The sequence below is a fragment of the Schistosoma mansoni genome, chromosome W (genome assembly GCF_000237925.1).
Source record: "Schistosoma mansoni strain Puerto Rico chromosome W, complete genome".
NCBI classification, from domain to species: Eukaryota; Metazoa; Platyhelminthes; class Trematoda; order Strigeidida; family Schistosomatidae; genus Schistosoma; species Schistosoma mansoni.
In genome coordinates this window covers 43,042,624-43,054,335 of record NC_031502.1, presented here as the reverse complement: position 1 = coordinate 43,054,335, position 11,712 = coordinate 43,042,624, and positions in this window count along the sequence as shown.

Here is an 11,712-nt window from a genome sequence, read left to right as displayed (position 1 = left end):
ATCGAGGCAATACACACGGTATACATATATGCCAATGAGAGACTGATCAATTGCAATCCTAAACATCAATGGGAAGATTCAAGTAAATAATACCAAGTGAATTTAAACTTCACCCGATTGTACAAGCACCTGGTTATCAGGACTTAGTAGCTGAGTGGATAACGTGATGACGTTTGAAGTGAAAGGTACTGGGTTTGAGTCTCGGAGTGAACCTCAACTCTGAGATGCAGGTACATCCAACTGACGAGTCCCAAATAGGACGAAACGCGCGTCCTAGATTCCACTGCTAGCCATTATCCATCTTTGCTTATAATGCCTGTGAATTAAGGATATATCGAGGTAATACACACAGTATACATATATGCTAATGAGAGACTGATCAATTGCAATCCTAAACATCAATGGGAAGATTCAAGTAAATAATACTAAGTGAATTTAAATGTATATAATGTTTTTTAATGTACTTTTAACAATTACCCTATGATATTTCCCCTCAATATAATTACAAATAAGTAGTGTATTTTTATATTAAAGAAATACTTTTATGTGAAAAATACATATTTTATCATTATTATTACAAATTGAAAGCACCTGTAGAATTCAATAGTAATAAAAATTTACTAAATGGTTTTCTTTATCTACACTATAAGGGTTTAGTTTTTTGTTTCTGAAAATGAAAGCACCATATAATTATTGGGTATAATAAAAGATAAATGATTCTTACTAATCTCTTTTCAGTAATGGGTATATATTTTTATTCCCCTTTGTGTGTACTATTTTTTGTTTTTACGTAGAATGAATTATATTTAGGTAATGATTAGACATTTAGACGATTTTATTGAAAGTATTTGAAAGATTCTGCATATACAAGAAAGATAAATGGTTTTTAATAGAATCTTTATGTCTTTAGATTGTGAATGATATAAACAGATAAAATGGTCTATTTTTTTGGGACAAAAATAGGATAGAAGAAAACTAAGCGTTGTGTACAAGGAATAAAGGGGAGATATACATATACGTAAAAAAACATGGGAAAAATGAATTTTAATTCAATTTACAAAATGTTAATGATCTATTTTGAAAGAAGGTAAACGTTTACATTTGAATCAAATGTAGTTGCATTTTAGTTTCACTATCATAGATTGTTCTGTTGGTATACAATGGTTTTACAGGTTTGAATCATTGTTTAATGATTTGTCAAAATCTGAAAAAAAAACTATCTTAACTTGTGAATGAAAGATTGTACAGTTGTGCATTTGTAAATAAATAATGTAAACTAGAATGTTGGTTGTACTCTTTCATATAGATCTAAAAGACAATTGAGTGCCTTGTAATGATTGATATAAGTATTACCAGTCAATTACAAACTAAAACATATTCAATATTTCATTTTCAAATTTATATGAACATGATAATTAAGTGTATTTGAATGATAAATTATGTCATAAATGAGTGTTTACTTTGACAGGTATTTTCAAAATGATGTTTTCTTGAAACAAGATGGTTGTATATTATACTTTAGTAAATAATGTTTCATATAAATAGTTACAAATGCTATTTATCGTGAAAAATGTGATATGTCAACTATTCAATGAACTTTTCTTTGCTGAGACCTTCTTTGTAAGTGATAGAAATTTTGTGTGGATAAAGAAGGTTTTATATACACACAAGTAACGAGTACCTAACACATCAACTTTGTTCATAATGTCAAAAACGAACCATGTAAACTGGTGTTTTAAAAAAGTTAGAGTTTACTTAGATCATTTAAAACAATACTATTATTTAACTTCACTAGGTATTGTTCGGTTGAATCTTCCAATTGTTGTTTAGGACTGCAATTGATCAGTCTCTTATTGGCATATACGCATACTATGCATACTATTATTTATATATCAACTAACAAACATTTGTTTATTAACTCATTAAAAATCACACTAACTAAACATTTAGTAGGTTAAACACCAAACAAAATGATTACTTTTTTTTACAGTTGATAACTGATCTAATCAGAAATTTATTTGTTTTTCATGTCAATAATTTTAGTTTAATTAACGTTGAAAAAATCAAATGAGGGAAATAATAGTGATTGATCTTGTTCTAACATTAAAGACTGTGAGAATGTAAGCTTAATAGGTATCAGGGGGGAATATTTTAAAAAGTTATATACAAAAAAGAATTGAATTGCAAATATTTAAGGAGTGGGGAGACAGTTGTCAATAAAAAATGTTGACGATAATTTGTAAATTATTTATGATCTCAACATAGTTTTGTCATAAATAAGCTCTGAGATTTTGGACGACACTAATAAATCTGTAAAACGAATAATGTTGTCTTTTATATATGTAAATCACTAAGTAAATTGGATAGCGTTGAACTGTAAAATTCATCAGTCACCAGTAACCCATGTACTAATACAATTATTCTGCTAATTAAATACAAAACATAATGAAAATATTCATCCAGTATTGTTTGATTGAATCTTCCCATCGATTTCTTTGGACTGCAACTGGTCAGTCTCTAATTGACATATGTGCATACTGTGCATATTGCCTCGATATAGCCTTAATTCACAAGCTTGGTAAGCAAAGATGAATAGTGGCTAGCAGTGGAATCCAGGACGCGCGTTTCGTCCTATTTGGGACTCGTCAGCTGGATGTACCTGCATCTTAGAGTTGATGTTTACTCTGGGACTCGAACTCAGTACCCTTGCTTCAAACGCTATCGCGTTATCCACTTAGTTACTGAGTCCTGATAGCCACTTGCTTGTGCGATGGGGTGAAGTTTAAATTCATTCTTCTCCAGAACGGCCTACTAGGCTTCACCCACTTGTTTGGCTGGAAGGGGCGCTACCCTGATAATCCAATTTTCATCTTTGTTGTTTTGTTTCTTGGTTATTAGTTTTATTTTGGTTAATATTTAGTTTGTGTTATATTCCTCTCTCATTATCGAAATTTTAAATCACCTTTTCTCTCACACATTTGCTCTCACTTGATTCTTTTAAATTATGTGAACACTTCAAATTCTATTCACTTATTCTGTAACCCATCATATCTGTTTTTGATTCCTTGAATCCTTTACTACCTCTAAAATTATCACACAATTTGTCTTATCTGTCTCTGAACTGCACTCAACTATTACACCACCCATCCTTTATGTTTCCTTAATTCTAACACCTAATAATCTCATTCATAACATTTTGTTATTTCAATCCTTCACATTCACTTATGTCAATTGTTTCGCACTATTTATTATTTCAATGCTGAAATTCCAATACATTTTTGGTTGTAAGCAACTGATGAGAAACCACGGAATATAATGAATTCATATTATTCTGCATCAATATTTGTTCTGGTTTCATTCAAATCCATGAAGGGAACTAATTGCATGAAATCATGAAATCGAATTTAAACTAGTGAATTTTATATAAACATTATATTGTGCCATAAACTATTGTGAGTCGATATTTGATTTCTATATACTAGATCGATTTAACTTAATTTAACAGAAATGTATACAGAAGGGGGTTTTGTGGAGACTTTAGTAATTATATATAGTTGAAATCATAAGTCAATTGAAACTAGTTGTTAAACACTCGAGCGTGAGACTGATAGGTCCTAGGTTCGAATCTCGTGGGGCAGATTCGTGGATGCGCTCTGCCGAGGAGTCCCGCGTTAGGCCCTCCAGTGCTTCCAGGTTTTACATGGTGATCTAGCTTCAATTGACTCATGACTTCAACTATATAGAAATGTATTCAGGTTTAATTTGGTACACCTATCTAAAAAATTGTTTTTAAAATACGTAATTATTACTTTACAGTTGGGATTGTTTATTATATAAATTTATGAACATTACCATTCATTAAACACCAATTATTCTTTTTATCAATTGATTGATTTGTTCTACTTTTGAATAAAGACAAAGTAAACCTTTATTGATTTATTGTTACATTATGTAATCATATTGAATCAATACATACTGGAACAAATCTTATTATGAAAATCAATAATGAACACTAGAAAATCAATATAAATATTTAATATTCATTATATAAAATGATTTATTGAAAATATCTACTTGACTTTGAACATAACTATTAATATCTTTCTATTTAAATATTTGGTGATGGTATTTTTCCATGAATATTATTCTGTAGAAATATAAGCATAACATTACGTAATAATGTTTAACATACATTTTTGAAATACTTTTTATTAATATATATGCAGTTATTTTCTCTCCATTATATTCAGTCCTACTCGATCTTTATATTTTGATCGGTTTCTATGGTAACGCAAATGATTTTTATGTGTGGCATACAAGAAAAATACAATTTATATACAGTATAAAATTTTAGCATTATTATATAGGCTTAAAATGGATTCCTTTTTCTTTTCAGGTGTAGTAATTATTATATTAACAATGAAACTGATTGATGATATTTTAATTGACAAATCTGTAAAACATGTTATCTATTATTTTTGATCATGATAAGTTATTTATCTTTGATTGATACAGATCTAAAGAATATTCACTCGAAGCGTATACATAAAACATTAAATTGAAACAGATCATTTTAAGAATAAGTATTATTATTATTGATTTGTTTGAACGGAACTTCAGTACTTAGATTCATATTTAGAAAAACTACTAAGATATTTACTACGTGTTAATAGAAACTTTTATTAATAAAGTATATTGAGCTGTCAGTCAGCAATAAATGAAAAATAAACTTCCTATATTAAGGAAATTATGTAATAATAAGCGTGTAAAGTTTTTTGTTTCAAGAAGAATACAAACAACTTCACTAAAACCTTTGTGTTAAGGTGATGAAGTTTAATTTATAATCTTACATAGTAAATTATTATAATTTTTTTAAAGCCATTATTTCTTCAGTGAGAAGATATGTAAGGATGATAAGTTTTATAGATGTAACTGAAGAAAAATTTTGTTCTCTTGTCTAAAATTACTAACAAATAATGGGTAATTACAGATGATAAGATAGAACATCTGAAATCGTAAATATTTGCTTTGTATAGTTGAGATTATGAGTCAGTTGAAGCTAGACCACCATGAAAAACCTGGAAGCAGTAGACGGCCGTTTCGTCTGGTAGGTCCTGTGTTCGAATTTCGCGAGGCGGGATCGTGGATGAGCACTGCTGAGGGGTCTCACAATAGAACGAAACGGCCGTACAGTGCTTCCAGGTTTTCCATGTTGGTCCAGCTTCAATTGACTCGTGATTTCAACTATGAAAAGACTGTAATATTTTTTGAACACCTTGTCCCAATAAATATGATACTTTGAATTTTTTTCTTTTTTCTTTTTTTGGATCGACGTTAAATTCAGAAAGAACACTCTTTTCATTAAACTCTTATCAAATTTTACAGATATAAGATCAATACAAAATGTAATAGAGTAACGAAGTTTGAAATCAATAATTATTTCATAATTATAACTATGGATAACTATGGATTGATAATATAAAATGAAATTATTTATTTTAAAGTGACTATAATGTTATAATAACTTGAATAAGTCTATAGATTGATTTAAATTTCAGGCTTATTAATCAGAATAAATATGAATAACATAGGATGACAGAAATAATCATATAATTACAAATCAGATTCACTTGGTGTTGTTTACTTGTATCTTCCCATTGTTGTGTTAAGACTGCAATTGATCAGTTTCTTGTTGGTATATGTGCATTCTGTGAGGGTTGCCTTGATATTGTCTTAAGTCACAAGCTTTATGAGCAAAGATGGATAGTGGTTAGCAGTTTGATATTTGATAGAGTATTACATAATGTGTGTAATAATATGAATTTAATAAGAAAAAGTCAAACAAAGTGAGTACTAGTTAAACTTTTTAATACATATTCAACAAATTAATATTATCAATAATTCTAATACAAAGATATGTAAATAATAATGATAAAACTATTTAATTAAGATAAACCACGTTGTAGAAAGAAACATAATTACTGTTATGCGTACATGAATCAAATTAAGTCATTTGAGTCAGTATCAAGTTGACGATTTTATTTTTATTCCATACAGTAGTATATCTCTCATTTGTAAATTGCCAAACATCTTACTTATGGTGATACTTTTGTCTTATTATCAAAAGATTAGCTGGGAAAATGATTTTTCAAATACTATCTAACAGTGATAGTTTATTGTATAGACAGACTTAATAAATTCACTTAGTATCGTTTGTTTGAATGTTACCATTGATGTTTACGACTGCAACTGGTCAGTCTCTAATTGACATATGTGCATACTGTGCATATTGCCTTGATATAGCCTAAATTCACAAGCTTGGTAAGCAAAGATGGATAGTGGCTAGCAGTGGATTCCAGGATGCGCGTTTCGTCCTATTTGGGACTCGTCAGCTGGATGTACCTGCATCTCAGAGTTGATGTTCACTCTGGGACTCGAACCCAATACCTTTCACTTCAAACGCCATCGCATTATCCACTCGGCCACTGGGTCCTGATAGCCACTTGCTTGTGCAATGGGGTGGAGTTGAAATTTACTTAGTATTGTTTGTTTGGATCTTCCCATTGATGTTTTTAGGACTGTAGCTTGTCAGTCTCTAATTTGCATATGTGCATACTGTGCGTATTGCCTCGATAAAACCTTAATAATAATTTATCCATACAATCGATTAATCCAATAAACCTAAACTAAGACCGTTAAATTGGTATTGAGTAGACTTTATTTTATGTTTGTTTGAACGGTAACATGAAAGGAATCATTTTATCAATATAATCTACCTAGTCCCTATTAATACAGAACATTGTGTTAATCTTAAAGTAGCCTACAAATTAATCTTTTTTATTCTAATTTAAAAGTACAATCACATTATATCGTTTATTAAAACAAGTTTCTTATTCAAAAAAAGTCTAATCATCGTTTTTTTTTAATTTTATTTATCAGACGATATGTTAACTTATCGATTGTAATATGAGCAAATAACTAAAATTCACCTAATTATTCCCTAGTTAACATGTATCATCATTCCATATGAATAAGTTTAGCAAAAAATCAAATTATCTCATAGAAATAATATTAATTTTATGTCATTTAAAAATTGAATTAAATAAGACTATTAACAAAAAAAAATTATCTTCCAAGGCGTTTCCCATTTTATTTAACCATGTAACTAAGCAACATGTTTTCCCTACAGGCATTGTTAAGTTGATTGTTCTGTTTAAAACAGAAGAAAAAAAACACATAAGCATATTTAATTAATTACACATTTTTATATCAATTATAAGTTATTAAGTTTAATTGTTAATAGAACTAAAGTATTCCGTAAACAGTGAGAACAATTTTTTTTAAAAAAAATGTCAAACAACCATAATAAATTAACTATGTAGAATAGTTTTTTTAAGGGTACACATTTAATCTTCTTGTTAGAAATCTATATTTTTCTGCTTAGTAACCAATGTATATGATCAGGTGATATGTATATAGTTTAAAATAAATTTGTTTGTAATGAAAATTCATAAAATAATTCAATAAATTTTAAAAAATGATTAGAAAATATGATTACTATCCAGCTGATGAGTCTTAAATAGGACGAAACGAGCATCCTGGATTCCACTGCTAGCCATTTTCCATCTCTGCTTACCAAGCTTGTGAATTTAGGCTATATCAAGGCAATACACACATTATGCACATATGTCAATTAGAGACTGACCAGTTGCAGTCGTAAACATCAATGGTAACATTCAAACAAACGATACTAAGTGAATTTAATGATTATTTTCATTGAAATAAATTTCTTTTTGTAACATTAAGGTAACCTGAAGTATAAGTTTATGTTATAAATAGTTTACTCCTCTTGGAACATCTCTGAGGCTACCGCCGCTTCCAAGCCTGGATTAAGAAGAAGGGTTGGGCATGGAATTAGTGACCCCATCCTGTAGAAAACTAACTCGCTAAAAAAATAATTAAAACTATTTAAACCTTGCCCTGGGAGTTAGAATGTCTTCGTTTAGGAGAGTTATGACGTCTAATGATGGATACCGAGTTCCTTCGGAGGCTGATACTTTTTTTGACAACCAGAGAAACCATTAATTTAGGGACATGGAATGTTCATACAATGTGGGAAACTGGGAGAGTCATCCAAGTTGTAGCAGAAATAAAAAGATACACAGGAGTTTATATTAAACTGAATAAACATAAATAAACTTCACTACTGTATTTTGTTAACAGTGGAATATAACAATGTTGTGGTGAATAATATTAGGTTTGTGGGGATGTTTGTCATTATGAAACTATAACCTCCTTTGTATATACAAAATTAAATTGCTTTCATCATTAATCTCTGTAAGTGGTTATTTTCAATGAATTTCATCGACCGTTTTGATGAGATAACTTATTTTTTCCAAATTATATTACTTTTCTTTTTCTAATCCCCTTTGTATTTATCTCATACTCTGTTTGGTTGATTTTTTGTAGTTATCTCTTTAAAGTATATGGTGTTTTAGATCTTCAAAAAAAAAATAATAAAAGCTTTCGGAATAAATACGCGAATGTACCACACTTTATAGAGAAGCTTGGTTTATTCAATAAATGTTCAAATGAGATTCTATCGTTGGTCAAACATTTTAACTGAGTACAATAAATAACCTTTAGTTGTTTCATGTCAATTATTCATTCATCTTTAGTTGAGTAGTTTACGTAAAACTATTTCAGTCTATCACTCTGAAGATTTCTTTTATTTATTCATTTAATGAACACATAAGTATAAAGCTGATCATAGACAAGTAGCTAGAAAAGAACAGATAAAAAGATCGTATAAATCATTATATTTGTTTCAAACGAGTCTAAATTACAGAAATGTGACTAGTTGACCGTTTGATATCAATGTAAATAAAAGCTGTTGAAGATTAAAATATACTGTGAGTGATTGTAAGTACTGTGTATTACTTGGGAGTCATGTATGAATTCCTTTAGATAGCTGTGTTCAAATACATCTGTTATTTCATATCAATAAATACATTTATAAATATGTTTTGATAAATTTAAATATTATGAGAAATGGGTTTTAATTTACTTCGAAACATTTTATGGGAATAATTGATTTGGCATGTTTTATGGACACGATCTTAAATAAAAGGCATGATTTGTGAAAGTATCTCACTTTAAGTACTGAAATCTGGCCCTATGTAACTTTGAATCGCTGGAAAGTGTGATACGTTGATCCAAAATCTGGTAGTGGTGTCAAATTATATATCAAGAAACAAAATATCAAGTAGAAATGTATTTTAAACAAACAAAATCAACAGAATGGATCAAAAACTGACATCAAAGAAGTAACTAGAAAGCTTTCGACCACTCGAATGTCTTAAGTTACATGATACAGTGCTGCCTCAATTTAAAGACACAAAGTTTTATAACTGCATTTGTAAAATTGTTAAGATTCAATATATATATATATATATATATACAAAACTTTGTTTTTGTCAATCTTCCAATGGCTCCAAGAGGTATTTCCTGGAGTTCTAGTGAGAAGCAGTGACCAGTTCAGTTCAACCTGGTCTGCTGCGAGATAGTACCTCACTGAATACAATGGTGGATGACTGCTCAAGTTCGTGGATTGGTTGAAGTTAGACATAAATTTTATCTCCCCTTATTATAATTCAATCATACTGTGGTATAATGACAAACATATATGTATACAGTTCTTTCTAAAATTTCAGTCTGTTCTGTAAAGATTTATGTGTTGCTACTAGTTTATTTGTTTTATAGTTACTTTACATCGAACCGTTTTCATCCATTTTTTTTTCATAAATATTGTCAAAATAATTTTATTTACTAACTGGTTTTATTACATAATAATTCGCCGACATACAAAATAGAAAGTAGAAATATGTATGTATATTCTAAAATTTTTATGGTATTGTATGTTAGTTTGAAAGTAAACTTTAAAAAATCACTGTCGAATATAAATTAACCATTCAATCATTTCCAGAGAAAAAAATATCGTTATACAGTAAAACTCAGTAGTCGATAGACACTTAAATGTTACGTTTACAACCAAAGTAAATCACGAGTTATTCATTTAATCGTGTTCCAGTTTCGAACAATCTTTTTGTGACCCTATATCTAACTCCAGTTAGATCGGACAAATAATCGTTATTGAATGATTTCTATTGAAATGTACACACTGCCAATCCTCGTATATAATCATCAACTTGAGTTGCATATAGTGACTAACGGAATTAAGTAAGCCAAACACGAGAATGGTTTTTTTTAATGTGTATGTATTGTACACTCATTGGTTTGAACAATCAGAAGGACGAAGCGAAGCGAAAAGACGTACAGTGGAGAAGGCGTGTAAGCCAACTAGATTTAATCAAAAGTTAATCAATATTTATAGCCAGATAAGAATAAGCTAAAGATATATAGAGTAGGATAATATGTGTACATGCATACGCTCATGTAAAAACAGTCAGAATAACCTATGTGGACTCGATACAGGACCAGCTACTACAATCTGTATACTTATTTTTCTTGATTTTTTGTTTGTTTGAATAAATAGCTTCTTTTTAACTTGAATAAATAAAATCATCATTGAAAACTACATTTGAAAAGAGTGAAAATTAATTACGAATAGGTATGTTGATTAGTGATAAGTAAATGAAGGAAATAAAGTCCAATAAATTCTGTATAATTCAACTGGATTATCAAGTTATAGAGATAATATTCTAGTAATATGTAGAAATAGCAATTATATTTGATCATGTATTTTGTAGAACCCAAAATGTTGTCAGGTAAACTTACATGTCGACAATTTTTGCGGAATAGTGTTCATCTTACAATTAATTCGATAAAATATATGCTATAACAGTGATAACAATTCCATGGTCGTTATATGTAATTGCCGTTAGTAAACTGGATACTAAAACTAGTAGACGAAAACTACCTAGTGCAAAAATCTCAAACCACAAAAGTACTGCTTTCACAACTACCTACTTGAAGGACAATTAAGCATACCTTACTCTATCTACCAGTTCTTATTGCCTGACACCTTTTAGTATAGTATTGTTGTAATGAACAAGAACACAGGCGGGGACAACCAAATGTGTTTGAACACAAAATTACAGAATTTCTTAGTAAAATCTGAGAACCGTGCAATAAATGCTTCATTTCAAAAATATCAATCAATTATCTCAACCTTGACTGTTCCTTCGCTTCCACACAAATCTCTGTTCTCTATTCTCGTTCTCTTCTCTTTGATCTTCTTAATCTTCTGCTGCCAGGCATTCCACATTCGATTGATGATATATATTACTTGTATCTGTTGACATCAGTAGCAAACACCGCATTATTTGTTAACAACAGTCAGATATTCATTTAATTTTCTTTAATCTACCGAGTTATGAAATCCATTGTATCATTTATAAAAATACGCAATACAAAAAATCGTATCGCTAGTTCATTCAAAAACATCAGTTTTTTATTTTTTTTCCCTTAAAAAATTAGCCTGTTTTTAGCTGCAATCGTTCGTCAGATTAATTGAAAAATCCCCAAAAATGCTTGTCAGCCCATACTTATTGAAAGTTGAAAAACGGATAGATTACCTCAGACGTTCAGTCATCATTTGCCTAATTTCTGCTTTTTGTCTAACCATGAAAATGTCTTTACTAAAACTAGAAATAGTGTAATTATGCTATTTTCCATAAAGTTTCATACCTT